General features: G+C 49.7%; 2 long non-coding RNA genes across 2 annotated transcripts; one reads left to right on the top strand and one right to left on the bottom strand.

Moving 5' to 3' along the window:
* Nucleotides 1-1,278: 1,278 nt before the first annotated feature.
* Nucleotides 1,279-6,211, bottom strand: LOC115837341. Its single transcript, XR_004032400.1, has 2 exons — nucleotides 6,050-6,211; nucleotides 1,279-1,456 (listed from the first exon to the last, which is right to left on the bottom strand). It is a non-coding gene; the product is annotated as an uncharacterized LOC115837341 (long non-coding RNA).
* Nucleotides 6,212-6,363: 152 nt separating this feature from the next.
* On the top strand, nucleotides 6,364-13,087 carry LOC100584519. Its single transcript, XR_120805.4, has 2 exons — nucleotides 6,364-6,889; nucleotides 12,238-13,087. It is a non-coding gene; the product is annotated as an uncharacterized LOC100584519 (long non-coding RNA).
* The last annotated feature ends 454 nt before the right edge of the window (nucleotides 13,088-13,541 follow it).

The raw sequence follows: 13,541 nt of genomic DNA, 5'->3' as shown, positions 1-13,541 counted from the left end.
AAATATAAATGTGGAAAGACTGGAGGGGGTCGAGGAGTCTCTTTGCCTGCCTTGGCTCTGGCCCCAGCTCTCCTTTCCCTTTGCATGTTTGACCATCTGGGTGATGAGGAGGGTAGAGAACTGGTGCAGCCGTTCTCTCTGCAAGCCCAAAAGAGATGGGTCCCAAAGCAGATATCCGACAGGAGGGGCACAAGGGAAATCAAGGAAATGGGCTTGGCTGTCCCATGAAATTATTGGAGGAGACACAGACCACTGCCCTCCTTCCTGGATTTGGTTATTTTTGTACCTTCCTGTTTGTTGAGGCAGCCTGATACAGTGGGAAGAGAACTCGTCCTAGATTTAGAAAGATTGACAGAGAAACTGTGTGACCTTAAGCAAGTCATGTCTTCTCTCTGGGCCTCACCTGTAAAAAGAGGGAGGGGACTGAATTTATCAGGGGTTTTCAAATCGAGTTTTAACTCTGGGGTCCTTCCTTCAAATAAAACCGTACGTAGTGACCCAACATGAACATGAGTAGTAGCCTGCTGAGCTTCTTGAAGGTAGGAATGGGAGTCTCAGGGTCCTGTGGTGACTGGTGAGAGGCTTGTCCAAGCACAAGATGATCTCCATGGCTTTTCCAGCCCTGTCCTCAGGAGGGATTTGCCCCCATGGTGAAGAGGCTCAGTTCTGCACACCCAGTGGGCTTGAAATCCAGCTCCACTCCCTGCTGTGTGTCCCTCAGCACATGACTTACCTTCCTTGAACCTGTTTCCTCGTGTGTAAATTGGAATAATAGTAACATGTATCTCAGAGGATTGTCACATAGATTACAGTAAATAATATGCATAGAGTCCTTCGCATTCTATCTGGCCCAATAAATATTATTATAGTTATTCCGTGATCTGATGTAATCATTTTTTTTATTTTGAGACAGAATCTCATTTTGTAGCCCAGACTGGTGTACAGTGGCATGATCTCGGTTCACTGAAACCTCCGCCTCCTGGGTTCAAGCAATTCTCCTGTCTCAGCCTCCCAAGTAGCTGGGATTACAGGAGTGTGCCACCGTGTCCAGCTAATTTTTGTATTTTTTAGTAGAGATGGAGTTTTACCATGTTGGCCAGACTGGTCTCAAACTCCTGGCCTCAAGTGATCCGCCTGCCTCAGCCCCGCACAGTGCTGCCAGCCATCACACCTGGCCTGATATAATCTTTTTAATTTGAAATATCTGGTGTGAGAAGGTGAATTAGAAAGGATGACAGCAAAACTGCTATAACAGAAAGGCCCCAAAACACAGTAATGTATAGAAAACAGAAGTTTATTTCTCACTTAGTCTGGGAGGAAGCAGTTCCAGACAGCAGGCAGCTCTGTTCCTCCTAGTCAGTCGGGGACGTGTGTTCCTTTCATACCTTTGCTTTGTCTTCTCTTAGGGATGTCTTTTCAGTTGCCTGGTCAAACCTTCTCAGGCACATCTGCCCAGCTCATGAAAGAGAGAACACAAAGGAGAATTTACCCAATGTCATCAGGCTTTGAGGACATGCTCGCCTCACATTCCCCTGTGTCTACACCTGGCAACAAGAGCAGCTGGGAAATGGAGTGTCCAGCTGGGTGTCTCTCTACGCTCATGCAGCAAGGAAAGAAGAGATTTTAGTGGACAATGGGCAGTCTTAATCCAGGGCTCAAACCCACACCTGAGCTGTCCTCTTCCTCTTCTCTTCCCAAAGGAAGGGAAATAAAGTCTACAACCCAGAAAACAATGTGACCATCCATCCCCTACCCAATCAGGTCCCTGCCATTCATCCCAAGATCAGCAGTCTCGGGAAAGTGGCTTGGAAGCCTCCCTCCAGAAAGACCCCCCTTCTGTCCATCTTCTTCACATGGGTGGATGTGAGAAAAGTTTCTGTCCCCACTGCCTGCCTGCCACTCCCTGTCTTCAGTTTCAGCTCATGCTCTAGCCCTTTGTTCCCAGTCACCAAGAGTGACTACAAATGCGGGGGAACAGGAGGACCTGAAACAGTCATGGAAGTTGAGACTGGGACACAGAAGCCATGCTCAGAGGCAGCCTAGGCGAGGGTTCTGATGCCAGGAAATCCAGCTACTGCTGTGTAACCTAAAGCGGGGATTAAGCCCTCAGAACTTCAATGAACTCTTTTGGAAATAAGGATAAGAAACCCACTTGTCAGGGCTGTTGTGAACATCAAATGTGATCATGTATGTACTTAGTACATAGTATGCCTTCAATAAATGGTAAGGCAAACCCAAGGCAAATCGAATTCATGTCCATTACTCTGACCCAGCCTTTGCGTAAATTCTTTTTTCTTCTCCTTCCTTGTCAATGCATGGCTCCTTCCCTCTTGTTTACTTCCTATTCTCATTCCCCTACCATCTGAACCCTGATCTGGAATCTCTTTTCTCAGGAAGTCTTCCATGATTGAAAAATTCCTGCTTGGCCACTTCCCACTCCAATACTCTATCTTTGCCCATCTTCCATCTACCCCATGGTCCTGGCCCAAGTTTACACGTGTCCCATCCCTCCCTTCAAAAAGCATGCAGCGCGGTGGCTCACGCTTGTAATCCCAACACTTTGGGAGGCCAAGGCAGGTGGATCACAAGGTCAGGAGATCGAGACCACGGTGAAACCCCGTCTCTACTAAAAATACAAAAAATTAGCCGGGCGTGGTGGCGGGCGCCTGTAGTCCCAGCTACTCGGAGAGGCTGAGGCAGGAGAATGGCGTGAACCCAGGAGGCGGAGCTTGCAGTGAGCAGAGATTGCACCACTGCACTCCAGCCTGGGCGACAGAGCGAGACTCCGTCTCAAAAAAAAAAAAAAAAAAAATCATGCAGCAATGGAAGGGCTTTAAGTTTGTCCTCAAGCAGATCAGAGTTCAGATGCCAGCTCTGCCAAGTTCTAGCTTTAGGACTTTTTCAGATCACTTCCTCTCTTTGAATCTCTGTCTTCCCAACCCTCTGGTGAGGTCAAGTGTGTGTGGGCTGGTACATAAACGATATTTAGTCTCCTCTGCTCTACCCAACCTCCCCCAACTCACATTCCCAGGACTAACTCTCTACCAAATGGAGTTATTAGACCAAGAAAGTAATTCTCCCATTACCAGCCCCACCCCAACCCTGCCCAGGGAAAAAGAAGTGACTTCGAGTCTATGGGTCTTGGAGGGACCACCAACCCAAGAACTAGAGCAGATGAAGAACTTGGATATCCCAGCTTCCAGGGTTATAGGATCTCTCCCCAAGCCCTCATATGCAGCCCCAGTTGCAGGACTAGCTTCAGGAATAGGAGTGAAAGAGTTGATCTGATTCCAATCTTAGCTTGTAAGTAGTAGCTCACCTGCGCCTCTATTTTTGACCTTCCTAGATCAGAAGAGCAACAATATCAATGACAATTAATGCTTACATATTGTTTCCTATGGGACGGGCATTGTTCCAGGCTCTTCATACATATAACTCATTTAATCCTGACAGCAGCCTTTGAGCTAGGTACTATTAACCCCATTCTACAGACAAGGAAACTAAAGCACAAGGGGTTAAGTAACTTGCCTAGGTCATACCACTCACATAAGGCATGACCGAGATTCAAAACCAGGCTGTTTAGCTCCAGAATCCATCCTGTTAACCACTCTGCCATAAAAAGAGCTAACATTTACTGGCAGTTTCTATGTGCCAAGCACTGTGGAAAACACATGACGTGTATTTCTTCTAATTCTGAATAACCCCCTGAGATAAGTTCTATTATTATTATCCCTGTTTTACAGGTCAAGAAACTAAGGCAGAGAGAAAAGTTAAGCAACTTGCCCCGAGACACACAGCTAGATATTAATAGTTTCAGAACCCCTAGCTGTTTTGCCTCAAATCCCACCTCCGCACCCCTGTTCGAAGCCTCTCCCCTTCTAGGTGGGTTGTTTAGTTCCTATCACCAGTTCTTCACAAATCTGCTTTACCCCCGACAGCCTACAACCCTTGTTCTCCAAAACTCCTGTTGACCTCCATCCCTTTCCCTTCCCACTGTCTCCCTAGTCCCTCTGCTCCCCACAAAGTCCCCCAAACCATTCCGTCCCTCTCTCTGCTCCCCTCCCACCCTCCCCCACAACTCCTGCTGAAACAGATGAATTTCACCAAAAAAGACCATCAGACTTTCCCCAAGCAGGCCCCCACTGTGCCTGATCACACACCCCCAGGGGAGGCACCACAGTGGCTAAGCTAGAGAGCCAGAAATAAAATCCTCATTCTACTTCCCTGCCCCCCTCTTCCCATCACTCATCTGGGAATCCAGGGCGAAGAAGGGAGCTAAAGTGCAGAGCATTCATTTAATATTAACAAATTGAAATGAATTCTTTTAATGCCAATTAACTTGGAGCGGCCCCTTATTAATAGTAATTTAGATTCATACTTGGGAGAAGCAGGGACGGGGGCTGGGCCAAATGTGCCCAGAATGTCAATGTGACTGGGGAACTGAAAGGGGAGGGGCGGCAGTTTTACTTCTGCCAGTTGGGTTCTGTTTCCCTGAGAGAAATGGACAGTCACTGGAGGCGGATCTTTGGGAAACACGAATTACTCTTGTAATTTTATTTTTGTTACTTCAAGGAATCTGAATAGTTTGAAGCCATGTCACACCATTTTAATAGTTTATTTTCACAGTAATGCTAAAAAGAAGAATTTCCTCAGCGCTGGGATTTACTCCAAACTCTCTCCAAAGCCAAACCTTACTGACAAAAGGGACAAGTCCCCAGGCCAGCTCTCTACCCTTCTTTGTTCAGAGCTAGAGCCAGAGATCAATATGGGCTTCCCCAATCCCTGCCCCTTCTACCTTAACCAAAACTAAAAGGAGAATCAACACTGTGTGTCTCTCTGAGAAGTCTCCCCCAGGAGGTAAAAGACCCAAAGGTCTGACCCCTAAGCTAACAGCTTACATTTAAGGAAGAAAAACAATCTGCCTGCACTTTTCTTAGAATTTAGGGAAAAAGTGAGAATTTAAAATTCAATTTCATGTATCAGAGTTCTCCAGAATACAGCCAAGTGGAAAGAACTTAGTACCAAATGAAAAAGTTGAACAGAAATTCTGCTGTCACTCATTTTGCTGGCTTGGAGGTCAGACTGGAGGTGTCCTGAACTAGAACCAGAGCATAGGTTCTGACCCAAGAAAGACACTGTCTACTTCCCAGGCATCCCTCCTTGGCTGGAAGGAGAGGGGAGGATGAGTCCGTTGGAAGCTGAAAATTGTGGAAGCCGGGGATGGGAGTTCTTAGATGGAGGTGGCAGGCGCGTGAAGGAGGTCAGGGAAAGGCAAGTAAATCTACTAACCATTGAAGTTTATAAAATAAAAACTTTAAAAATGGTTTAAAATGCAAAAGGTTAAATTTCCAAAAGAGGTCAGGTTTTAAAGAAGGTAAAATACCTCAAATTTAAACATAATAAAAATAGGGAAAATACACAAAACATTTCAAGCAAATTGTTCTTCAGAAGAGGAGAGGTTGGAATTAACCAAAAGACCATTTTTACACACACACGCCCCCCAAGAGTTTCCCAAACAATAAATTCATTTACAAAACAAAAAGAGGAATCAACACAAAACCTTATCCACACACAGAGAAAAATAAATTTTGGTGATTCTGTAACAGCTGAAAAACTAGTGAGGGAGGAGAAAAATGAATAAAGTCTAAATCTATTAGGTGATATTTATAAATAGCAAAATTGGAGGATGGAATGGAGAAAGGAGTTGAACCTATCATTAAAGAAGTAACACATGTGAAAACATAAGGTGTAACTCATCCCCAAAGAAAAGTAAACTCTCCATAAAGTAGCAAGTATACAAATTCATTGAAAAGGAGGAAAGTACCACTTACCCCCCCAATATAAGTGTATTAATTTGAATTAAAATTTTCTCCAAATCCGAGATAGGTTACACAAAAGAATACAAAAAGATTTTTTTTCTTTCAACTAAGAGGAAAAACAAAATCCGATTTAAATTCACTAATGGGACAGGAAGGGAGGCTGTGGTTTGCAGGTACTAGTAAACGGGGTGAGGGTAGTGAAGAGTTTGAGGGGTAGAGGACCAGCTTACCTCGCTTTGAAGCCGCGGCGGCCAACAGGAGTGGGCAAAGGACCCTGCCAGTGCCTGAGTGATAGGGGAAATAAGAAATAGGGGATTCGGGTGCCCCTAGACGAATGAGGAGGATGGAAAGACTGGGGGTGCCCATCTCCCCTCCTCTGCCCGCCTCCCTCCCTCCGGTACCCAGGCCTAGAGAGCTACTGAAAGTTACAAATTGCTTCCATTATTAGCTCATCCCGGGCGGCCTGGTCATTGGCCAGCCCCTGGCCACGTGGTCCCTCGTACCAATCGATCGAATTTCTAGTCGCAATTCTCTCTGTCTGTCCCTTGGCTCTGGGGAGAAAGGGGGGGCTGTGACGTGGGGGCTGAGGAAGGGCTAAGGCGGGAGAGGCGCCTCATCCCTTCACCCTCCCTTTCGCTATGTGGGGGCCCTGAGCGCCGCCCCAGAAGAGGTCGAGGGAATGTTGTGGGCTGGGGCACACCGGCAGGGCAGAAACTGGAGAAAGCGAGAGACGTCGCCAGGGACCCAGGGACCTCTCCCTCCAGTTCCCCGGGCCCGCCCGGCCCTGCTCGCCACTCCCGCTATAGCGCCCACTCTGTCCCGGGCCGTCCCGCGCCAGCAGTGTAGCCCCCAGCCCGGGCGCCTGAACGCTCTCCCTCCGGATCGCTGCTCGGGTCCCCACTTTGGCGACCGTGCCCCCGAGTCCTGCTTCCCCGGGGCCTGCTCTAGATCAGGCGCCTGCGCCTTCAAGGGTACCCGGCCCACAAGGGCCGAGTTTGCGCTCCTCCCGGAATCGTTTGAGAGGACAAACTTTTGAGAGGACGGAAATCTAGAGGAGCCGTCCGGAGCAGGTAAGGTGGGCCCCGGAGGGGTGCGATTCAGCCCGAGAACAATCTGTCTCTCCCCGTCCCGGTCTCTCTCTCCCCTTACCCCTGTTTCCCCTGCAGGCTGACACTAATCTGCCTTCCCCCGGAGAAATTTGGGCTGGGGTTGGGCTTCTGTCAGATGCATGGGGTCAGAGCAGCTTTCCTCCCCGAGTTTAGGGACTAAGGTGGTAGCTGGCAGGGGAGGGGGAGGGTTGCTTCCGAAACTGGGGATTGAGGGGAGGGTTAGGGGCCGAGAAACCCAGAGTCTGAGGGAGACGACTTCTTTCCTCAAACGCAACTTGGGCGAACTTCGGAAAAGTTTTTTGAGGGGAGATAGAGAAGGGAGCGGAGTTGAGGTTTCGAGGGCTAAAGTGGGAGAGAGGGTGCTCCGCTTCCCGTACTGAAGGAAGGATGTGTGTGCTTATTCCCCAGTCGGGACCGATTGCCAGCCTAGAAAAACCCAGCCGCGTCCCAAACCCGCTCACCCCAGCAGGCCCTTAGAGGCGCTTGGAGATCCCCAGACACGCCCCGCGGAAAGGGAAGGAAATGCCAGCCCGAGTTTCCGACTCTGCCGGGACGGGGCGGAGGATCCGCCCAGAGCGGTACCCTGCTGTGCTGGGACCTTACGTTGATTCTAAGTTAGGAGTGATCTGAGAGAAGGAACAACTCCCAAAAATCTTTTTTTTTTTTTTTTTTCTGAATCCAGTTTGAGTCAGAGACCCATTTCCCTGAGATGGAGCCAAGCGAGTGCCCCCTCCCGCCTCCAGCACAATCTCCCGCTCTTCTCCAGTGAGGGCAAGGAAAAGGCCCCTGCTCTCCTCCCAGGGCTGAGATTTCCTCCCCCACCCAAGAGATGCCCCAGGAGGAAGGAATGGGGAGGCTCTTCAGAGGGCAGTCAAGAGCAGAGGGTGGGTTCAGTGGGCACAGCTGAACTTGGGGCCCAGGACAAGGGGGGAGGATGGGCCCAGGCAGGTGTAGAAGCTTCGGGGTGGCCTCGGGAAGTGGACGAGGGCAGAGGCCGCTGCAGGTGTTGGGGGGTACCCTGGAGCCCGGGGTGTTCCTGGGCGGGGAGGTCCAGCCAGGCGGCAAGGGTCTGCGCTGTGCCTTTAGTTTTTAGGTTGGGCTCCTCCTGGGGAGCCCCCGGCAGGAGGAGCCAGGCAAGTGGCAGAGGACACATTCGGACTCCTTGGAAAGGGCCAGGAAGCGATGTGGATCCCAGGAGAGAAAATTCCTACGTGGAACACGTGGTGTTCTGGCCCTTCCTGGGTAGACACCTCCAGAGGCCCCTTGGCCCTGCTTGGTCAGAAGCCACAAATCTGCCCAGGCCTTTGTTTTCGCTATTCCTGAAGTTTTTCTGCTGTGGCCCAGCAGCTGCCCTGGCACCTGCTCGGCATCTGCTCATTGGCAAGCCCCGGACGGAGTTGGACTGGCCTAGCTGAGAGGTTTAGGAGGGCTTCCGCTGGCACTGCCAATACGGAGTTTGGCTTGGTCCCCCAAAAAAAGGGCCTTTGAGAGGGACGTGTCCAGGGGCAGACACAAAATCCACCAATACTCAAAACGAATGTAAACCCTTTTCTTTCTTCACATCTTGTGGCCCTTCACACCTCTGCGGTCCAGAGGATTTGGATGGAAGGCCTCATCCATCCCCAGTCCCAAAGCAAACGTGGGAGCTGGCTTGGGCATCTTCTTGCAGGCTGCTGGGGCTTTGTGTGCTCTGAGAGAAGATGTCTGGTCCTCTGCCTACCCCACTCCCCTTTGATGAATGTGGTCCTTTTTCTCCTGCCTCTCCAATACTACCCCTCGCCCCACCTCCCCACCCCCAACCCAATCCCACGGATCTATGGGACTATCTCTCTTTTTCTCTTTCCTTGCTCCTCTTCCCCTTTCTTCTTAGGATTGATGGAGTGACAGCAGTTTGGCAAGGCTTCCCTAAGCCTGTAATAGGGAGCTGTGGACCCAGCCCTGACTTCTCAAGTAGGGGGAAACAGCTCTATTCCCGGGCCCTTGAGATTGAGTCTCAAGTTGAGAGGAGTTGAGAAAGAAATGCATGAAAGATGGCTGAGCTTACGCAGGACAAAAACCTCTACTGGGGAGGGGCCAGTTTTATGCCTTGTGCCTACTGCCGAGAGGGAATTTAGAAACAAAGGAAGATAAGAAGAAGGCCTAGGGAAACAGCATAAAGGACTGGAAAAATTCAGAACAACAAAGAGAAGAGACTGGGAGAGAGGAAAAGATATGAAAAGGCCCTAATGCTGGAGACAGAAAGGTATTCTGGAAGGATGGCTGGGATAGCGATAACATGAAAGGAATATTGATAAAAAGCAGAAGGAAGAAGCAGGACTAGGTTTGTTTGGGTTTTTAATGTTAGAGATAGTCTGGGGCCTGTTAAAATAGAAAAAAGAAGAAAAAAGATTAGAGATAAAGACAGAAAAGAAGAGAAAAGAAAAAATAGAGAGAGAAATAGAAAGCAAATCAAAGGAGAGAGCTAGAGAGTAAAAGAAAAAGGAAGGGAAAGAAAGGGAGGTATAAGTGAGAAAAAAGAAATGGAAGGGAGACAGAAAGGTAGGTAGAAAAGGAGGAAAGACAGGGACAAGGGAAAGAAGCAAGGGCAGGGGAAGGAATGGAAGAAAAAGAGAAAGTGAAGGTAGAGCAGAAATGAAGCAAAAGAAGGAAGGAAAATGAGAAATGAAGATACAGTGAGATAAAGATATAATAAGGGGAGTGAGGGGAAGGGGGGTAGAGAGAGAGAGAAAGAGAAACACGAACTCAACTAGGGTTAACAGTTAACAGAAAGGAGATCCCGGTTCTTGAGGAGCATAGGAAGGAAAGAGGAGATGGAAGGTGAGCAGAAAGGCCAGTTGGGGCCCCTCCCCGCTTCACCTTGGGCTGCAGAGGCCCTGACCACCACCACTTTGCCGTCTCCAGGGCCCAGCCCTGGGTGATGGCCGCCTGTGAATCGTGGGAGGCAGAGGCAGGGGCTGGCTGCCTGCATGCAGGCTTCTTGAAGCAGCTGAGAGAGCTGGAGTTCTTCCTGCAGCCCTACCTGCCCCCGACACAGCACGCCAAGCTGGACGCCGTTGAGGCTGTATGATATGCAGGTCCATATCTGGTTCCAAAAGCCGCGCATGAAGTACAAGAGGCCAGTGAGGCAGGGACTGGTCGTGGATTCCCACCCTGGCGGCGCCTCTCCCGGGCTCAATCCTCTCACCCGAAGCCCCAAGCGCCTCCATTCCCACCCTACTGGCAGAGGCTGTCTGAAGACTGGGCAGCTTTGTTCTGCGCTCGGAGGTGCTTTGGTTCTGTGACCTTGGGACTGTTTGATCATTTGTTGTTGTTGTTGGTTGGTTGTTGGTTTTTTTGTTTGTTTGTTTGTTTGTTTTTAGATGGAGTCTCATCCTGTCGCCCAGGCTGGAATGCAGTGGCATGATCTCAGCTCACTGCAACTTTTACCTCGCTGGTTCAAGCCATTCTCGTACCTCAGCCTCCTGAATAGCTGGGATTACAGGCATGTGCCACCACGCCCAGCTAATTTTTGTATTTTAAGTAGAGACGGGGTTTCACCATATTGGCCATATTGGTCTCGAACTCCTGACCTCAAGTGATCCGCCCACCTCAGCCTCCCAAAGTGCTGGGATTACAGGCATAAGCCACTGTGCCCGGCGATCATTTGTTAAATGAGCCCTTTGCACTGGAGGGTTTTTCTGTAGTTTTGGTTAGCTTGCCTGAATATGCGCAAATGAGACAGGGATGAAGTTAAGACCTAGTCCACTTTGCAAGGGTGGGAGGGGGGTGTGGGGGTGTAGGGGTTGGGAGGATGGGGGGCTGGGAGTGAGATCTTCATTTTCTTCCATTGGTGAGAAGAAAAATCTTCCTTCTTTGCTATCCTTATCTCCAACCCTGCCCCGGAAAACCACCTTTCAGGTCAAGGAGTTTCTCCATGCCAGGAGGGGTTGGATTCATCGGCAAAGAGCTTGGGAGGAGGTTTGCAAATCCTGGAAAAGCCAGAGAAAGGATCTCATACATGAAAGGGAAAGAAGACATTCCCTACCAGGGCAAGTGGACCTTAGGTCTGCAGTAGATTTCACTGAATTCACATACACAAAGAGATTAATTGGTAAGGTGACTTTAGATTCGGCTATAGAGAGGATCAACTTGAGGTTGCTGGGTATCTTTAGCCTGTTGGGCCTGCACTTCCCATGCCCTGCTCATGTGCTCTGGTTGATTCACAGGGTTTCTTAGAGCCAATTCCTTTGTCTCCCAAAAGTGGGATGGGGCAGATCACTGAGGTCAGCCAGTTCCTCCAAGGGCAGTGTATACCTTGAGGATGGGCTGCGGCACCACTAAACCACTGGCTAGAAAGGCATGTTCACAGTAAACCTTGCAGTGCTCTCTCAGGGAGGCCTCTGACAAGCACTGCCTAGCATTGCTCTTTAAGCTTTTCCTCCCCTCTTTTCTCTAGCTTCTCCCTTCCTTTATTTATCTTTCTCTCTCTCTTCCTTCCAACCTTTCTGATTTCTCTGTCTCCCTTTTCATCCAGTCCAAGTTGGGGATCTTGTACTATCTTTGTACTCCAGATGGCTCTGCTCTGAGCCTTTTGGGCCGGTTAATATGTACCCTGCCCTCAAGAGTTCATTATGTGGATGCAAATAGCAGGATTAGAAGATGGGGAGGGAGCAGCTGGGCGCGGTGGCTCACACCTGTAATCCCAGCACTTTGGGAGGCCAGGGCGGAAGGAAAGCTTGAGCCCAGGAGTTCAAGACCAGCTTGGGCAACATGGCAAAACCATCTCTACAAAACATACAAAAATTACCCAGGCATGGTGGTGTGCACCTGTAGTCCCAGCTACTCGGGAGGCTGAGGTGGGAGGATGACTTGAGCCCAGGAGATGTAGGTTGTAGTGAGCTGAGATCGTGCCACTGCACTCCAGCCTGGGTGACAGAGCAAAACCCTGTCTCAAAAAAGAAAAAAAAAGATGAGGGGGGAAATGGGGAGTAAGCTTTGCTAACCAGATGTGGGATGAATCAATTAGTTTTATGTATTAATCATGATTATGACCTTCACATCCCCTTAGCTCACCCCTAGACAATTCTTCCCCACTCCCAGCCATCTGCAAGCCACAGTCAGCCTGTCCCTGCTCCCGAAAATGGAATTGCTGATGCCCTCAAGGCTGTTACTCTCCCAGGGTGAGTGAGAGCGAGGTCAATGACGCCAGGTCGGAGCCTCAAACTCTTAAATAAGCAAAGCATATTTCCCTATTCCTGATGCAGTTAGGGGTCATCTATCCCTTGGAATGGAGAGGCTGGCGATTCTGGCTCTTGGCTATCTTTCCACAGAACACCCCTGATTAGCCAGGCCCACCGCCATCCACATCTGCTTGGCAAAGAAGGAAGGCAGCTTGTTCCAGACCTTGGTGAGCGGCTGCAGACTGCCTGCCTAGAACAGCCTCCTTACTCCAGCCTGGCAGGGAAGGAAGGAACCTGACTTGCTTCACAGGATCTGCAATCTCAGCCGGCAATGCTGAGAGACGCAGTTGCATCCTGGAGCCTGATGCTAGAAGCAGCTTCTGTCTTTGGGTTCTTGCTGCCTCGGCCTCTGCTCTGTTCAGTTTGCTGTTGTGTTTTTCTCCCCCATGTTGGGGTGGTGGGGTACAGGGAAATAAAATATTTTCTCCCAGGCCCCTAATCCTTCCCCATGCCTCCATCAGCCTCAAAGCTGCTGACAGTCATGAACTGCACCTTCCAGCCCTGCCCATAAGCTACTCAAAGCAAATTCAAATTCTCTTCTGGCCAGGAGGAAGGGCAGATGCTCCCTCCTTCCTCAAGCCTCCCTGGCTCATTGATCCATTTTGAGGGCATTTGGGGTTCAAAATTGAGACCAGATTGCTTAGTTTGGATAAAATTAACATTTCTTACCACACCAAGGCCACACCTATTCTCTGGCCTCACAAACCAGTGAGGACGTAAAGGTTTGTTGAGATGGAGGAACAGAAGCGAAATGAGCAATCTGCTCCATTTAGAAGTCAGTCGCTTCAGCTGTTCATTCCACTAATATTTATCTAGTACCTACTCTGTGCCAAGCATTGTCTCTACCTCAGTTTGCCATAAATATGAAAAGAAAATTCTTGCAACTGTGAGGCTTCAATGTGTTGTGGACCAATATACAAATAAACCAATGGAAAAGAAAGTGTGGTTCGGAGTCAGCTGATTTTCTTTTTTTTTTTTTGAGACGGAGTCTCGCTCTGTCACCCAGGCTGGAGTGCAGTGGTGCAATCTCGGCTCACTGCAAGCTCCGCCTCCCGGGTTCACGCCATTCTCCTGCCTCAGCCTCTCCGAGTAGCTGGGACAACAGGCGCCCGCCACCATGCCCGGCTAATTTTTTGTATTTTTAGTAGAGACGGGGTTTCACCGTGGTCTCGATCCCCTGACCTCGTGATCCGCCCGCCTCGGCCTCCCAAAGTGCTGGGATTACAAGTGTGAGCCACCGCACCCGGCCTGGAGTCAGCTGATTTTCATTGCAGCTTTCCATGTGCTGGGTCTCAGACCCCTTGACTTCCCAGCTCCAGCTACCCAGCCCCAGCTGGTTGACAAGCAGGACTTCCCTGGGGCCCATTTGTTTTTCCCACTGGAAAAATGTTAGA

Source organism: Nomascus leucogenys, chromosome 11, assembly GCF_006542625.1.
Source record: "Nomascus leucogenys isolate Asia chromosome 11, Asia_NLE_v1, whole genome shotgun sequence".
NCBI lineage: Eukaryota > Metazoa > Chordata > Mammalia > Primates > Hylobatidae > Nomascus > Nomascus leucogenys.
This window is presented reverse-complemented; position numbering and strand designations above follow the sequence as displayed.